Source organism: Urocampus carinirostris, chromosome 19 (assembly GCF_059441175.1).
Source record: "Urocampus carinirostris isolate Australia breed hairy pipefish chromosome 19, RoL_Ucar_1.0, whole genome shotgun sequence".
In the NCBI taxonomy this organism is placed as follows: domain Eukaryota; kingdom Metazoa; phylum Chordata; class Actinopteri; order Syngnathiformes; family Syngnathidae; genus Urocampus; species Urocampus carinirostris.
In genome coordinates, this window is record NC_142367.1 from 25028303 (window position 1) to 25046800 (window position 18498).

The window sequence follows — 18498 nt, forward strand, 5'->3', positions numbered from 1 at the left end:
AAAGAACGAGAGAACAAGGCAGAGAAAGCAAAGGAGAACGAATAAAAAGGAAGATAAAAGAGAGAGAAAGAGAGAGACAGAAAAAGGGGAAAAGAGGAAAAGGAAGAGGAAGAAAGGGAAAAAATAGACTTAGAAAAAGAGAAATAAAAAAAGAAGCAAAGACAGAGGAAACAAGAGAGGGAGAGAGAAAGAAAGAAAAAGAAAGAGGTGGAGAGAGAGGTGAAAAGAGAATGCAGAAAACGAACAACAAAAAAAAGTGAGAGGCAGAAAGAAAGACAGAAGGAAAGAACGAGAGAACAAGACAGAGAAAGCAAAGGAGAACGAATAAAAAGAGGAAGATAAAAGAGAGAGAGAGAGAGAGAGACAGACAGAAAAAGGGGAAAAGACGAAAAGGAAGAGGAAGACAGGGAAAAATAGACTTAGAAAAAGAGAAATAAAAAAGAAGCAGAGACAGAGGAAACAAGAGAGAGGGAGTGAGAAGGAAAGAAAGAAAAAGGTGGAGAGAGAGAGGTAAAAAGAAAGAAAGAGGTGGAGAGAGAGGTAAAAAAAGAAAGGAGAGAAAGAAAAAAGAGGAAGTGAGACACAGAAAGAATACAGAAAGAAAGAATGAGGAAGAGATAAAGAACAAGAGAGATTTACCAAAAGGTGAGGATAAAGAGAAAGATAACATAGAAAGAGAGAGAGTGAGTGAAAGACTAAAAGAATAAGGAAGAAAGGGGTAAAAAGAGACATAAAAAGAGAGAGAGAAATAAAAAAGAGAAGGAGAAAGAGGGAGACAGGAATAAATAGAACAAAGAAGTGAAAAAGGAGAGAAAGACATAGAAAGAGAGAAAGAGAGAGAGAACATTTCTCCATTATGAACATGTTATTATAAATGTAGAATACCTTTTCAGCGAATGAATAAATCAAAGGTTCGCAAGTGGAGGAAGCCAAAGAACAAACTCCAACTTGTTTTTTTTTTAATCTAGACTCTAGTCCCCTCTTGTTACTAAAACCGGTATCTCATTTCAAGGGAGAACGTAAGAGAACAGTAAAGCACGGAACTTTCGCACCTTGCGAGGTGAAACATTCCACCCGATCCCGATCACGCGGTGCGCCCTGTGTAGTGTTAAACACAGAAATAGAACACGGGCACAAGAAAACTAAAATCGGAAGACTCCAAAACACCGAAAAAGTCCTGGGTGACCCGACACTTTTCAGCGACGGTGCATATTTCTATCCGACGAGCCACCGGTTTATTTGGCGGCTCACTGCATGAACTCGAATAGAAGATAATGAGGACACAGGGGAGTGGAGAGGAAACGCTGCCACCGGATTGGGACGCTGTGAAGATGCTAATAGTCAAATACGGAATATTGACACCGGGGGTCTTTTGAGGCTGTCCCAATACGCACAGACCGTCCAAAAATAATCTTCTTTTCTTAGTGCTCGCCTAGGGTTTTTTGCCTATGACTTCCTGTTTGATTGTGATATATATTTGATTTAACTCTATATTATTTTGGGGACGGCTGTGTTTTTGTGCCGTTGTCGTTTTAAAGCACAAGTGTGTGGTATTTGACCACTGGAGGGCACTGCTGTCCAAGGAAAACTAGTGGTAATTGATCATTGCGTAGCAGCAGGATAGCAGACAAACATGGCGGTGACGACTAGGTAGGGATTCCACTTGCTTCTTGCTTTCTCTATTTTATTTTTTTTCCGCACTCTGCGTCTTTCTCTTTCTTTCACACTCCCTCCCTTTGTTTTTTTTTCTCTTTTTTCATAATTCAACTCTCTCTTTTTTCTCCTTCATCCCTCTCTCTTTCTCTCTGATTTTCTTTTTTCCCCCTTTTCACTCTCTTTTTTTCTCTCTTGCTTGTGCTCACTCGTATTCCTTCTTTCTATTTCTCTTTTATGTCCCTCTCTTTCTCTCCTTCTTTTTCATCTATTTTTCTTTCTTTTCCTCCACATTTTTCCCTTCCCCTATCTTTTCTGCTCTCTCTCTCACTCTTTCTCTCGCTCTCTTTATTTCTCTTACCTTTTTTGCTTTTTAAGGTCTATTACATTTTTTCTCTCACTCTTTCTCTTTGGTCTCTCTCGCTTTTTAACTCTTTCTTTTTCTGTCTTTCTCTATTTTATCACTCTATTTTCTTCTCCTTTTTTCTATTTCTTTGTCTCTTTCTCACTACCTTTCTTTATTTCTCTCTTTCTCTGTCTTTTACTCTTCTCTCAATCTATTCATCTAGCTCTCTATGTATTTTTCTCTTTTTCTTTCTTTTTCATATAGTTTTTCCTCACTCCCCATATTTCTCCCTCTTTCTCCCACTCTTTCTCTCGCTATTGTTTTCTCTCTATTTCTCTCACCTTTTCTCCTCTTTTCTGTCTATTACACTTTCTCTCTCACTCTTTCTTTTTGGTCTTTTTAAGTCTTACTTTTTCTGTCTTTCTTCATTTGATCAGTCTGTCTTCCTCTCCTTTGTCCTATTTCTTTGTCTCTTTCTCACTCCTTTTCTTTCTTTCTTTCTCTCTTTCTCTGTCTTTTTTACATTTTCTCCCTCACTCTTTCTTTTTGGTGTCTTTCTTTTTAAGTCTTACTTTTTCTTTCTTTCTTCATTTTATCACTCTATCTTCCTCTCCTTTTTCCTATTTCTTTGTCTCTTTCTCACTCCTTTTCTTTCTTTCTTTCTTTCTTTGTCTTTTACTCTTCAATCTATTCATCTTGCTATCTACATCTTTCTTCTAGTTCCTATTACATTTTTTCTCTCACTCTTTCTTTTTGGTTTCTTTCTTTTTAAGTCTTACTTTTTCTTTTTTTCTTCATTTTATCACTCTATCTTCCTCTCCTTTCTCCTATTTCTTTGTCTCTTTCTCACTCCTTTTCTTTCTTTCTTTCTTTCTTTCTTTCTTTCTTTCTCTGTCTTTTACTTTACTCTTCTATCTATTCATCTTGCTATCTACATCTTTCTTCTAGTTCCTATTGTGCTCTCTCTATTTCTCTCACGTTTTCCGCTTTTTTCTGTCCGTTACATTTTTTCTCTCACTCTTACTCTTTCTCTTTGGTCTCTCTTGCTTTTTAACTCTTACTTTTTCTGTCTTTCTCTATTTTATCACTCTATCTTCTCCTTTTTTCTAGTTCTTTGTCGCTTTCTCACTCCCTTTCTTTCTCTCTTTCTCTGTCTTTTACCCTTCTCTCAATCTATTTATCTAGCTCTCTATAGATTTTTCTCTCTTGCTTTTTTTTCCTCACTCCCCATATTTCTCGCTCTTTCTCTCACCTTTTCTCCTTTTTTCGGTCTATTACATTTTTTCTCTCACTCTTTCTCTTTGGTCTCTCTCTTTTTAAGTCTTACTTTTTCTGTCTTTCTTCGTTTTTTCACTCTATCTTCTCCTTTTTTCTATGTCTTTGTCTCTTTCTCACTCATTTTCTTTCTTTCTTTCTCTCTTTCTCTGTCTTTTACTCTTCAATCTATTCATCTTGTTCTATATTTCTTTCTCTCTTCCTTTCTTTTTTTCAGACAGTTTTTCCTCACTCCCCTTTCTCTATCTTTTGTGCTCTCTCTCACTCTTTCTCTTGCTATTGTGCTCTCTCTTTTTCTCTCGCCTTTTCTCCTTTTACTCTTTCTATTACATCTTTTCTCTCTTTCTTTCTCACTTGTTTTCTCTCCCTCTCTTTTTAACCCACCTCTTCTGCCATTATTTTTTTTCCCCCTCTCTTTCTCTCCTTTTATCTATTTCTTTCTCTCTTTCTCACTCCCTCGTTTGTCTTTCTCTCTCTCTTGTGCCTTCTCTATTTCTCTCTCTGTCTTTTACTCCTCTCTCATTCTATTCATTTTCTCTCTGTCTTTATTTCTTTTTTCTTCTTCATACTTTCTTTTTCATATTTTTTTCTCCACCTCTATATTTCTCTATTTTTTTTGTGACTTCGCTCTCATTCTTTCTATTGTGCTTTCTCTATTTTTCTCATTTTTTCTATGTGCTAACTTATCTCTCCCTTTTACTCTTTCTTTCGTGTTCTCTTTCTCATTTTTTCCCCTCTCTCTTTTTCCCTTAAGTCAAACATTCCACCCACTCCCGTTACTCCGCGGGCAAAGATTGGGGTAGCAGGTTAACGGAGCAATTACGCGCTCCATTTCCCAGCCAAACCTAATCACGTTTAATCTGGGAAGCAGACCCCAGGCTTTTTACCCATGCTTGACATTCAGGGGACTTGGCAGAAATCGAAATGCTTTGTTTAAAGTTAATATTTGGAATACCTTGGTCCGCACCAGTTTTAAGCGAGTTGGTAGGTGCCGGTTAAGGCAAGAGGCACGGGATGCGCGACTGGGCAGGGAGCACCGTTGCATTAATGCGGGTCCCCGGTGACCCGTGTGTCTAAATAGGTCCAAAGGGGCCACATCGTTTTGTAATTCCCTGTTTGTAAAATGTGGCCCTTGAGCTTAAAATGGTTTGCCACCCCTGTTTAATCCAAAGAGAAATTCCAAGAGTGACAGTGAATCAAAGGCCCAATCCCATTTCTCTCACTCGGCCCCGAGAACCCTCCAGTGAGGTCCCTCGATAGAGGAGTGCCCTCATCGAGTGGAGTGCAAAGTGGAAAAGGTTTGGACAAGACTTGCAAGGTTCCACCCCTGTCCAGGAGATGGCGGTAATATTAATTGGCTGTAGACCTTAGTGACGTATAGGCCTACGTCACATGTAAACAACTCGAGTCTCAACGTAGTGTGTCAGTTGGAGAGTTCGTGCAACGTTAAAAATGCCCGCTACAGCTGTGTTATTACCGATTGCCTGAAAGCTCATCATCTTTTCCGTGTCTCCAATCAACGGAGGAGAAATGTGCTATACTGAAGACAGCTTTGGCGCTATGTAGTGCTGATTCATCTTTACAAGGTACGTACACTCATTAAAAAAAATGACCCGTTCGGTAAAATACAGTAAGAGTTAACATACAATGCACGTTCACATAATACCCTATGTTTGTGTAGACATAAATGGCAATCTACTTATTAGTATCTTAATGCCATTTTATGACATATAGTAGGGGTTTTGAATGTGTGACATGACGAAAAGTAAACAAACACAAGAACAGTCCACCTGACCCTTAAGCTGACATAATATCGTCACCAAACTTCCCTGTACGACCCAAAAACCTTAGTTCATAAGGAATTTAATTCAAAAGAGTTGTCATTGGATATAAAAAAGGTCATTTCAACATTTTTTCATGATGCTTACATCACAGTTAAAGCGGTCTTTTTCTTTTCTATGCCCACTTTTATGTCTAAATTGTTATCTATTGTGTTCCAGAGTGGCTGTCCCATAAGCGTGGACAGGTTGGACAGGAATGTTCCCATCCTGTGCTTATGGTTGGATGTGGAGTCAGAACTCATTCAGGACTTAAGGTTGAGCAAGAAGGTTAGGTTATGTGGGCCCTGCATGAGCTGCTAAAGAGGGAACAGGGCCGTGGCTGGAGGTCCTGATCTACGTGTACTGGCTGGCCCACGCTCTGTCCTACCGTGTGGTGTCACGGGTCTTCAGGGTTCCCAGGTCCACCGTACAAAGAATTGTCCACAGTTAATATGGAATAAATTGCCCAAAAGCCATATTTAGGCTCTTTAAGTCAGACCCACATTTGCATTATGTGCTTTTCTGCATTACTATTCAATAAACATCTTCATTTTGAGTAACACCTTGGTGGTTTATTTCATAATGATGTGAGATACTGTGTGTGAACTATGTGACTGTTGGAAAGAAAACAACTACAAATCACTCCAGCTTAAATAATAGTTTACTTTCAGAAAAACAAACTCACATTGGGCCAAAATACATAATAGTAAATAATGTGTCACAAATTTTAACAAAAATATACCAATACTTCCATGAAGCTGGAAAACACAAACTGGAACTTCATTGAGTTCTTAATAAAAAAAACAATATTATCCTTTTATAAAACAAAGGGAAACATTGCAGAGATGTCACTGTTCTGGAAATTTGTCCACGAGCTTCCCAAAAAGGACGGGAACCGCTCAGTTTTGGCCACAGTTTCTTCGAGCCTTTTCCTCACTCCGGCAGACTCCGCTTTCAAAAAGTCAAGGAGTGTATCGTGCTTCCTTTTTTTTCTGGGTGATTTGGGGTTTGGCGCCGGATTAGAAGGTGCCAACGACGTGCCCGGTGGTGTGGATGGCGTGGTAGCTGTGATGGTGACCAGCTCTTCCACGGGACGTTCTACAGTGGCCTTTAGGTTGGGTGGAAAAAACAAGAATTACTTAATGCTGATGTATTGTACAAAAACAACTGAGTATAGGATGCTCAGCAAGTTGATGTGAGACAGGAAATTATAGGATGTGTTCTGGATAATTATTTGATAGTGAATAGATACACAAAATTGACATGTTATTCTTATGGCTGTATGAGCCTTCTATTGGCCAGCATCACATATGCTTTAGAATTGTCTCCACATTTGGACAACATTTTGAGAAGGTAATTAGTTTACTTAATATGTGTTTACAGAGAAGGCAGTGGACTATGTGATAGTAGTTTGTTTCAACTGTATTTCCACGTGAAATTCGGAGACATTACTCATAATGCATGATGAAAACTAATGCATTCTGATCTCACATGAAAGAATCATATTGTAAATAAAACACGACACCCGAAATTGTGTGCAGTAAACAAGCGCGTATGTCCAGAACGTTATTCTGACTATGCTCCTTTAGCGACTGGCCATGTACAGTAGATGTAAAAGGACGACTCGTTTAAGATAAAAACAGGGATGGGCTGAACCGTGATTTTCTGCCCAGTTATCCTACTTTAAAGTTTGTAGCGTGAAGATTTTTTTTTTGCCAGCTCCCTTGGTAGATTAGTGCACTTCGTAAAGTAGCGATTTTGCAATGTTCGTGTTTTAACGCGAAAATACGATTTTCTATTGCATTTACGTCTAACTAAGATATCTCAATACATTTTGTTGCAAATACATGCGTGGTTGTGGAAAACTACTTACATTTGTGCGGTTCCTTTCCGGGCATGTTTGTTGATATTGAGAATTCGCAAAGCCTTCTGGGTAGTCACTTCGCCGCCAAGTGAGGTCGAGAGCCCCCTCGGTCTTGAAGTGGCTACGACATGGTTTGAGGGCACTTCTGCCTCGGTCTTGAGAGTATCGGGACACACCCCATTTTCACGTGAACGCGCAAACCGAGTGACTAGGGCACATAGCGAGTGAAAGTGCGAAGAATGGGACTCAGCCAAAGACTCCGGGCGAGTGTAAACCCATCCTTTTTTTTCCAGTCAGCACAAGCGCGATGTTCGTCAAAACCCAAGCAGTCGACGCGTCGGGGCTTGCGCTGGTTCCGTGGCCGGAGGAAACGTCACGTCCCGTCTCGGGTCCGTTTGTTCTGACGGGTCTGGCCCGGAGCTCATCTCTCGCATTCAATTACTGCTAGTTCCGGTCAATGTCCGGGACTAGCACAGCACCAAGGTGCTACTTCTCATCGGAGAGAAGAAGGATAGAGGGGAGACGGATTCCGAATCGGAAAGATCAGAATTGTGTCAGTTTTCACAGTTGATTTTGGTATGGAAGCAATGAGCGGTCTGTCGAACGGGATCGGTACGGGAAACGATTTCTTTGTCAGGACCAGGACAGAAACAGGACCCAATTGCGTTCCGTTTCTCACAAGTTTTATTAAGGGAAAGAGGAAGGGCTGCGCCAACGATTCGGAGGAAGCAAGTCGCTCCAAACGCAGAAGTGGATCTTCCGTAGCGAGCGATGGCAGTAACAAAATATCGCCCAAAATAATAATGGACCCATGCGGGGGAAGCGGGAACTAGAGGCAGGGGTGCTCCAAAAGTGTTTATTAACCAAAATGAGGTACAAAGTAGCAAACAAAGGAGTGCTTGAAAGAATAAACAAAATCTAAATCTGAAAAAAATCCAAACCAGGAACAAAAACTGGAACGGGAAAAAAAAATACATATGATGGCCAAAATATCCTTATAAAGCACCAGAATGGAACAGGACCCACTCGCGTAACGTTACTCACAGTTTTAGTGGGAAGAAGGGAAAGGGATGGCACACACGATCCAGTGATTGCTGGTCGAGCAATGGCGGTGTCGGGAACTAAAAAAAAACAGGTCGGTAGCTGGGATTAAAGAACAAAAACGTGATCGGGATCGGAAACAAGTCGAAAGCCAAGAGAGGAGAGTAGACGTGGTTGAGCTCAAAACAGATCGTAACGGGAGAAAAACAGGAGCAAAAAAACAGGACAGGCGAGAAAGGGCTTGCCGTGTAAAAACAGATTTGCAGACGGACCGACAAAAGGGGACTGACGGAACCGAGCGGTAGAGGTGGGTGGAGCTATGCACAAACCGCAAGCTCTCCCTCCTGTCTCTCGCCCGGCGCCGTCTGCGCCGAAGGTAAATAAGTCAGGATTCTTGTTTGCAGAATTTGGTGACATATTTACAAAATAACTGCTTGCACCTTGTTTTGAAACCATTATTTATGAAAATAAAGGTCAAAATGAGCATCAATGATCTTGATGTCAGGACCAGAACAGAGACAGGACCCACTAGCGTACGTTTCTCTCAGTTTTATTGGGAAGGAGGGAAAGGAAGGCACACACCGGTGATCGCTGGCCAGGGCGAGCAGGGCGCTCTGAACGTGGAAGTGGGAGTTCTGTGGCGAGCGATGGCGGTGTCGGGAACGGTAAAAAAACGGGTCAGTAGCCAGGATTGAAGAGCAAAAACGTGATCGGGATCGGAAACAAGTCGAAAGCCAGAAGAGGAACTGAAAAATGGGTTAGCAGCTGGGACAGGAAAGCAAAAACGTGGTTGGGGTCGGAAACGAGTCGTAAGCCAGATAAAGGAGAGTAGATTTGGTCCGGGACAAAAGTGGTCCAAAGCCGGGACAGGAGAGTAGGCGTGGTCAAGGCACAGGCGGGAGCAAAAAAACAGATGGGAGTCAGGGTCGAAAAAGGCTTGCCTAGTGTTAACTGAGGTTCGCAGACGGACTGACAAAAGGACAGATAGGAGTGGGTTTGAATAGGGACAGGGAGCCAATCAGAATCCAGGGCAGTTGGAGCCAAATTAACGGGCACAGGTGATTCATATCAGTAAACATGACACCTTATTCCGATTCTGACTCAATTTTGTCCAGTTTTGCTAAATTATTCCTGTTTCTGTTGGAATCAGATTGAAAAGTTTTCCTTTTATAGTAAACACCCCCGCGGCATCTGCTTGTTTTTGAAGCCTTTCCGAATGTTTTTTTTGTGCTCCTCCATTAAATGTGGCCCTTCGAAATACGCCTTAGGGCAAATAGAGTGCTAAGTGGCAGCCCTTTGATCAGAAAACAGATAGAAAAAACAGAATATCATGCAGGAACAAAAAAACAAAGGAAGAAAATGGAACATTTTTGAAACAATAAGATGAAGCAGGATGCAAACATTTATAGAACTCAGGACCAGAACAGAAACAGGACCCGATTGCGTTACGTTTCTCACAAGTTTTAATAAAGGATAGAGGAAGGGAAGCAAGTTGCTCCCGTACTCGGTTTGTGATTTGGAGCGATGGCGGTGTCAGGAACGGAAAAAACGGATCAGTAGCCGGGACAGGAGAGCAAAAACGTGGTCAGAAGCGAGTCTTCAGCCAGGAAAGGAGAGTAGATGTTGTCGTGGACAAAAGAGGTCGAAAGCCGGGATGGGAGAGTAGATGTGGTCAGGATCAGAAACAGACGGGAGCAAAAAACAGGTGGGAGTCAGGGTTGAAAAAGGCTTTCATAGTGATAACTGAGGTTGGCAGACGGACTGACAAATGGGGACAGATAGGAGTGGGCATAAATAGGGAACACAAGGCTGCACTTTCTCTAAAGTAGGTTGTGGGACATTGTCTACCCATATATCCTTGGAGATGTAGAGACAAATTCAAGGATTTCAAGCACCCGTAAGAACCCTGAACAGAACATAAACTTTTTGTATCTAAGAAAAACACATTTCTTGCAACCTGGTATGACCTCATATGTGGTCCCTTCTCAAGGTTTCTTCATTTTCCTCATGTTGAGGTTTTTTTGAGTTTTTCCTTGCCCTCATGGAGGTTTTAGATCAGGGGATCGTGTCATAATAGTCTGTAGTTTGCAATAGTCTGTGGTCTGTGCAGCCCTTTGAGACTGTCCCTTCTCAAGGTTTCTTCATTTTCCTCATGTTGAGGTTTTTTTGAGTTTTTCCTTGCCCTCATGGAGGTTTTAGATCAGGGGATCGTGTCATAATAGTCTGTAGTTTGCAATAGTCTGTGGTCTGTGCAGCCCTTTGAGACTGTCCCTTCTCAAGGTTTCTTCATTTTCCTCATGTTGAGGTTTTCTTTGAGTTTTTCCTTGCCCTCATGGAGGTTTTAGATCAGGGGATGCTGTCATAATAGTCTGTAGTTTGCAATAGTCTGTGGTCTGTGCAGCCCTTTGAGACTGTCCCTTCTCAAGGTTTCTTCATTTTCCTCATGTTGAGGTTTTTTTTTGAGTTTTTCCTTGCCCTCATGGAGGTTTTAGATCAAGGGATGCTGTCATAACAGTCTGTAGTTTCCATGACTTCCACTACTTTCTGCCAAAATAACATTCTCTCCTGAACTAAAAAGCCCCCCCTAGTGGTTCTAATCTGACATCTTCCCTCCTATCAGATGGTGCGTTATACAACCTTTTCCCTCGTACCTCTTTTGCATAAAATCCCGAGAAAACGAACCGCCGACCCAGTTGCTGTTTCACGGCGCATTTAGCTTCATCGAGCTCCATGTCAAGAAAACGGGCAGCGGCGTTTTAATTTCGATGGTTTCACGGTGTGTCGGGAAGGTTTCGATGGAGAATGTTAGGTTTTGGGAGGATGGACCCATGCGGGGGAAGCGGAAACGGGAGGCAGGGGTTCTCAAAAAGAGGGATAGTGTTTAATAACCTAAATGAGGTACAAAGTAGCAAACAAATGAGTGGTCGCAAAATAAACAAAATCAAAATCTGAAAAAAATATAAACCGGGAACAAAGACTGAAACGGGTAATGGAAAAATAATGACCAAGGTAACAAACGAACAAGTGGGCACTGAAATACTGACATCATTTCCTCCAAAATAATCCAGAAACAAAGGAAAAAAAAACACATGTGATGGCCAAAATATGCTTATAAAGCAGGGTGTCATGACCAGAACGGAAACAGGACCCACTCGCGTAACGTTACTCACAGTTTTAGTGGGAAGAAGGGAAAGAATGGCCCACACGATCAGGTGATCGCTGGTCGCAGGAAGCAGGTCGCTCCGAACGCGGAAGTGGGACTTCCGTGGCGAGCGATGGCGGTGTCGGGAACGGAAAAAAACTGGGCAGTAGCCGGGATTGAAGAGCAAAAACGTAATCGGGATCGGAAACAAGTCGAAAGCCAGGAGAGGAGAGTAGACGTGGTTGAGATCAAAACAGATCGTAACGGGAGAAAAACAGGAGCAAAAAAACAGGACAGGCGAGAAAGGGCTTGCCGTGTAAAAACAGCGATTTTTAGACGGACCGACAAAAGGGGACTGACAGAACCGAGCCGTAGAGGTAGGTGAAGCTATGCACGAAGCGCAAGCACTCCCTCCTGTCTCTCGCCCGGCGCCGTCTGCACCAAAAGTAAAGAAGTCAGGATTCTTGTTTGCAGAATTTGGTGACATATTTACAAAATAACTGCTTGCACCTTGTTTTGAAACCATTATTTATGAAAATAAAGGTCAAAATGAGCATCAGTTTCTCTCAGTTTTATTGGCGTTCTGAACGCGGAAGTGGCACTTCCGTGGCGAGCGATTGCGGTGTCGGGAGCGGAAAAAACAGGTCGGTTGCCGGGACGGGAGAGCAAAAATTGTGGTCGAGGTCAGCAACGCGTCGAAAGCCAGGAGAGGAGAGTAACGTGATCTCTTTGATCTCCGGCAAAACAAACATCAAATGCGACAGAAACAAAATGAAAATAAATCCAAACAGCTTGCCAACATCATTTTTGTCGTTCCATGTATTCCGTTGAGTCATTTTATTCATATTTAGTTTATTTTGTCTTGTATTAGCATATTTGGTATTGGAGTCATCCAAAAGTAATCGAAAGTAATCAAGTTAAAGTAACCCTTACATCTGCCCATTTCTAAACCTGCTCGTCGCCCCCTTGGTAGAAAAGAGGCGTGCCAAACCCCAACAATGCGCCATAATCATTAGCACAGCAGCTCTAGCAGCTGTGTTTTTCCGCTAGCACTACAATTAGCGTGAAAACATTCCTGGTTCTTCTTCCTGATAGCATGTTTTGGAGTCTGGCTGGCATCGCGCTTCGTCAATTAACGAAATTTATCGCAGCCTGCAATTGAGGAACACTCCAAGACAGAAGCGTGTTTTTATTGATAAGAGGTTTTGACAGTGTAAAACTAGCAAACATCTTTGAGTGGATTTGAAATGAATGGTGTTTTTTTTCCAGCCTAATTTCAATTGGAGTACTGCTAAAATGTACCGAACTTCAATTCGGAGCTTCGGTCAGCTGATTCCTCAAGTACTAAATACACTCCGCTTTTGAAGAGTTTATTTGAAACAAGCCTTTTCTTACTTTCGCCATTTTCAGGCTACGGTAACAAAAATAAACAGGAACGAACATGAAATCACTCTCCCATTTCGACCCTCCCAATGTGTTGTGAATCCCCGAACGACGTTGCTAAAAGTAAGATAAAAACAGATAGACAAGTTGGATGAAAAAAATATAAAGGCTCTTTGAACGTCTTTGTTTATACACAGTGAACCCATTCAGTGCTATAACGTTTAAATGTGCTTTCAGAAGCACCCGAACCCGACGTCTTTAGGTCGAAGCCGGGGGACGGACATGAGCAAAAAACAGGTGGGTTAGGGTTAGGGTTAGGGTGGACGCAGGTCGCTAAATGTTGAAGTGGCACTTCCGTGGCGAGCGATAGCGGTGTCAGGAACAGAAAAAAACGGGTCAGTAGCCGAAACAGGAGAGCAAAACACATGGTCGGGATCAGCAACGAGACGAAAGCCAGGAGAGGAGAGCAAACGTGGTCGATATTAAAAACAGATCATTATCCGGGGCGGGAGAGCAGACATGGTCGAGATCAAAAACAGATCGTAGCAGGAGAACAAACAGAAGCAAAAAAACTGCGGCAGGTGAGTCGGGGTTCAAATAGGGCTCGCCGTGTAAAAACAGAGATTCGCAGACGGACCGACAAAAGGGGACTGGCCGCACAGAGTTTAAATACTGACAGGGAGCCAATCTGTCAACAAGCTGCAGCTGGCGCCACATGGGCGGGGCCAATTGGGCGCCATGGCAACCGTGACCATTTTATAACTTAACACTATACCCTGTAAATTTTCGTATCTTGGATTTTGTCTCAAACATCAAGGACATGTTTGGCTAGAATACCATCACATATCTGGAATATTCCGTAGCTTGTATGTAGACGTATTACCCAATTTATATTTGACATATTATATTCGGCGTTATTAAAAATATATATTCTGCGAACTGCAGACTATTATGACACCATCCCCTGATCTAAAACCTACATGAGGGCAAGGAAAAACTCAAAAAAACCTCAACATGAGGAAAATAAAGAAACTTTGAGAAGGGACAGTCTCAAAAGGCTGCACAGACCACAGATTATTGCAAACCAAAGATTATTATGACACCATCCCCTGATCTAAAACCTACATGAGGGCAAGGAAAAGCTAAAAAAAACCTCAACATGAGGAAAATAAAGAAACTTTGAGAAGGGACAGTCTCATAGGGCGGCACAGACCACAGATTATTGCAAACCACAGATTATTATAATACCATCCCCTGATCTAAAACCTACATGAGGGCAAGAAAAAACCAAAAAAAAAACCTCAACATGAGGAAAATAAAGAAACTTTGAGAAGGGACAGTCTCAAAAGGCTGCACAGACCACAGATTATTGCAAACCACAGACTATTCTGACACCATCCCCCGATCTAAAACCTACATGAGGGCAAGGGAAAACTCAAAAACCCCAACATGAGGAAAATGAAGAGTTGGTTGACTCACAAATGCCACAAATATGAAGCCGTTATTAAAATCTGCGGTCATGCAACTAAATGTTAGCATTGCTAAATTTTACCTTTTTCTTGTGAATACAAAATATTTTTGAGGTTGTACAGTCAACAGTAGACACTTTATTTTTGAACACACCTCTTTGAACTATAGCGTTCGGAGCCTGCCTATTATGAATACTAGGTCTTGTTTGTTATCTGAGAATCTACTCCACCTACTCATTTTGTCATTTCCTTACTGCTTTGTTGTTTTAGCATTTGGGTTTTTGGTGTTGTGGTGGGGTCCAAACCAATGTTCCCTCTAAGCAGCGCACAAGAAAATATAGCCAGCTCACAAAAATCAGGGCTCCAAATTGCTAATTAAGAAGCCAATTAAGTCAAAGTTACAGTGCATGAAGGTAAAAATACACGGGTTCCCCTGACGCTGTTTTGTAAATGCGGTAATTTGAAGTCAATGTCGAAGGAGAACAAAGTTGAGTAAAGTCAGTAGAGTTTTTCGAGAACCGGCTTCTTCGGCTCGCCTCACTAAAGAGAACTGGCTCTTTTGGGTCCCAAACGGCTCTTCGGGTTGTTTTTGCTTCTTTAATCCTTACACGACCAAATATTATTTAAATTATGCACAAAATGACTTAAAAGAAGGGGGGGATAGAACAAAAAAGAAAAAAAAATACCAAAATGAAAAAGTAGTGAAAAGCTGAGAAAAAGGAAACAAAAAGAAGAGAAAAAAGAAGGAAACATTCTGAAAAAAGCCAGAAAGAAAAGAAAAGAAAGAAACAAAGGAAAAAAAGTAAATAGAGAACAAAAAGAAAAAAAAAGTAACAGCTAGGCAAAAATAAAAACAATGAGATTGTTTTAAAGGAATTTAAAAAATAGGAAAAAAAAACTGTGAAAAAGAAAAAAAAGTTTGTGTTGCATTTGATACCAAGTCAATCTTGTTGCCAACATTGTACTTCCACTCAAAAAATGAGAGGTTTTGTCCTAAATGCTGTATTTTGAAGTCAATGTCGAACGAAGTTGAAAGGTAAAGTTAGTAGAGTTGGTCGAGAACCGGCTTCTACGGCTCGGCTCACTAAATAGAATCGGCTCTTTTGGGTCCCAAACGGCTCTTCAGGTTGTTTTTGCTTCTTTAATCCCTACACGACCAAATATGATGTAAAACTATGGACAAAATGGCCTAAAGGAAGGGGGGAATAGAACAAAAAAGAAAAAAATACCAAAATGAAAAAGGAGTGAAAAGCTGAGAAAAAGGAAACAAAAAGAGGAGAAAAAAGAAGGAAACAATTCAGAAAAAAGCAGGAAAAAAAAGAAAAGAAAGAAACAAAGGAAAAAAAGTAAATAGAGAACATAAAGAAAAAAAGGAACAGCGAGGAAAAAATAAACACAATGAGATTTTTTTTTTAAAAATAGAAAAAAATGGAAAAAAAAAAACACTCGCCTGAGAAGATAAGCTGCTGCATCGTCATGTTTTTTTTTTTCTTCTGTTCGGTTCGATGTGTCATATTTTTAACTCGGGGGCCACACCACAGAACAAACATTCTCTCAGGGGCCGGACTAATGAGGAAGGAAGAATGAAATGGACAGAAAGAAAAAAAGAAAGAAAGAGAGAAGGAACTGGAGAAAGAAAAAAAGAAAGAATGAAAGACTAATAGATTGAGGAGAACGAAAAGAGAGAACGAAATAAGAGAAAAAGAGGGAGAGAAAAAGAGAGAGGGTGGGACAAATAAAAAAGAGAAAGGGAGAAAGAAAGAGAGAGAGGTAAAAAAAGAGAGAGATAATATGAGAAACAAAAGAGAAAAAAGAAATTGTGAAAGAGGGGGAAAGAGAGAGAAAAAGAAATCCAAATAGAAAGAGAGAAGGGGAGAAAGAGGGGGATGCAAGAGAGAGAGAGAAAAAAACAGAAAAGGAAATAAAAGGAAAAGAGAGCCAAAGAAAGTAAAAAGACAGAGAAAAAGAGAAGAAGAGGAACAAAGAAAGAAATAGAGAGACAGAGCGAGTGAAAGAGAGAGAGAGATAGGTGAGAGAAGAAGGGAGGATGAGAGAGCAACAATTGTTGTAAAAACAAATGAGTCAATTCATTCAAAAGTGAAAAAAAAAATTGCCTGAAACTCAGCAAAATGTCACTTGATGTCAACTTTTAGACATGTTTAATAACGACCCAGTTGCCACACTTGGGATCGCCGTTGCTCACTGCTGTTTCAAACATTTCCGAATGGCCAAGAGGTAGAGCGATACGATCCCTCGCAGACTGTGTCCAATGTTTCCTGGAGCTAAATGCTGAGTCGGTGACACACACTCCAAGCTCATGCTTTATTCATTGCCCTACTTTCCTCCGCCCCTTGCTTCTTTTGAATTCGGGGTGGGAGGTGATTATTATATCAGCCGTCTTCAGGGTGAAGAAATTCTACCGTTAGGGTTTACCCGCCCTCTTTGTATATTCAAGCGCTGGAAGAGGATGAATACATCAACCCACAATATGACATCGCTGCAGGCCGTGTATGGAGCTGCCGGGATTTTCAAAGTTTCCAAGAGGTGTGTGATTGGTTCATCATCGTCATTAAACTGGACGAAATAAACGGGAAGAATACAGGACAGACGGGGAACTAGACGGGAAGGAAACTGGAAATATTAAACAACGGGACGGACAGGGTTGGTATCAAAACAGGATATCGAAATTAAAGAGGAAAAACTAGACGGAAACGAAACTGGAAATCGAAATCAAACAAGGCAAGCTAGACGGGAACGGAACTGGAAACAGGTATTAAACAACGGGACGGACAGGATTGATATTAAAACAGGATATCGAAATTAAACAGGACAAACTAGACGGGAACAAAACTCGAAACCGTTATTAAACAACTGGACAGACAGGAGATGATATCAAAACAGGATATTGAAAATAAACAGGACAAACAAGACGGGAACGAAACTCGAAACCGTTATTAAACAACTGGAAAGACAGGATTGATATCAAAACAGGATATCGAAATTTAACAGGAGAAACTAGACAGAAACAAAACTGGAAACCTGTATTAAACAACTGGACAGAGAGGATTGATATCAAAACAGGATATAGGAATTAAACAGGACAAACTAGACGGGAACGAAACTCGAAACCGTTATTAAACAACTGGACAGACAGGATTGATATCAAAACAGGATATCGAAATTAAAGAGGAAAAACTAGACAGAAACGAAACTGGAAATCAAAATCAAACAAGGCAAGCTAGACGGGAACGAAACTGGAAACCGGTATTAAACAACGGGACAGACAGGATTGATATCAAAACAGGATATCGAAATTAAACAGGACAACTAGACAGGAACGAAACTGGAAACCTGTATTAAACAACTGGACAGAGAGGATTGATATCAAAACAGGATATCGACATTAAACAGGACAAACTAGACAAGAACGAAACTCGAAACCGGTATTAAATAACAGGACGGACAGGGTTGATATCGAAATAGGATATCGAAATTAAACAGGACAAACTAGACGGGAACGAAACTGGGAACCAATATTAAACAACGGGATGGACAGGATTGATATCAAAACAGGATATCGAAATTAAACAGGACAAACTAGACGGGAACGAAACTGGAAACCGATATTAAAGAAGGGAACAGACAGGGTTGATATCAAAACAAGGTATCAAAATTAAACAGGACGAACTAGACAGGAACGAAACCGGAAACCGGACGGACAGGATTGATATCAAAACAGGATATATCAAAACAATTTTGAAATTAATATCAGTTTCCAGTTTCGTTCCCGCCTAGTTTGTCCTGTTTAATTTCGATACTCTGTTTTGATATCAACCCTGTCTGTCCTGTTGTTTAATATCGGTTTCCAAATTCGTTCCCGTCTAGTTTGTCCTATTTTATTTCGATATCCTTTTTGATATCAATCCTGTCTTTCCTGTCCTGTCCGGAATCGACCCCATCTGGCAATTGGTATCCATCTCGTCGGCCTATGGCTTTCTATCATTCCACGCCAGACAGCTGCCTAACGTGCATAACTCCCCGTTTTGATATCAACCCTGTCCGTCCCTTCCTGTCCAGTATCGACCCCATCCGTCCGATATCTGCTCGGGCAATTAGTATCGATCTCGTCGGCCTCTGGCTTCCTGTCTTTCCGCGCCAGACTGCTTCTTAACGTGCATGACGGCCCCCATTTCCCCTAAAATAAAAGCTTGTGTGAAAAACGTCACGCACTTGGGTTCTGATCCTGTTCTGGTTCTTGTTGGTAAATATTTTTACTACTAGATTCATTAATGTGTTAATTCATTAAGATAGCATATATTTTTCCGTATTTATTTATTTTCAAATGTATTTCTACATACAGCAGCATAGATCCTCCATGAGCAGGGTTGGGTAGGGTTACTTTAACTGGATTACTTTCAATTACTTTTGGATTACTCCAATACCTAATATGCTGATAAAAGACAAAATAAACCAAATATGAATAAAATCACTACATTTTGTGCAGG

The 18498-nt window shown here is 41.1% G+C and overlaps 1 protein-coding gene and 2 long non-coding RNA genes across 5 annotated transcripts in view; 2 read left to right on the forward strand and 1 right to left on the reverse strand.

Annotated features, from left to right (window-relative positions):
• Positions 1–18498, forward strand: part of nrg3b (neuregulin 3b) — a 422858-nt gene that overhangs the window by 168153 nt on the left and 236207 nt on the right. The window lies entirely within an intron of this gene.
• LOC148347834 (uncharacterized) lies at positions 4473–5654 on the forward strand. The gene is made up of 2 exons (XR_015848111.1): positions 4473–4860; positions 5275–5654. It is a non-coding gene; the product is annotated as an uncharacterized LOC148347834 (long non-coding RNA).
• Positions 5738–7213, reverse strand: LOC148347835 (uncharacterized). Its single transcript, XR_015848112.1, has 2 exons — positions 6968–7213; positions 5738–6202 (listed from the first exon to the last, which is right to left on the reverse strand). It is a non-coding gene; the product is annotated as an uncharacterized LOC148347835 (long non-coding RNA).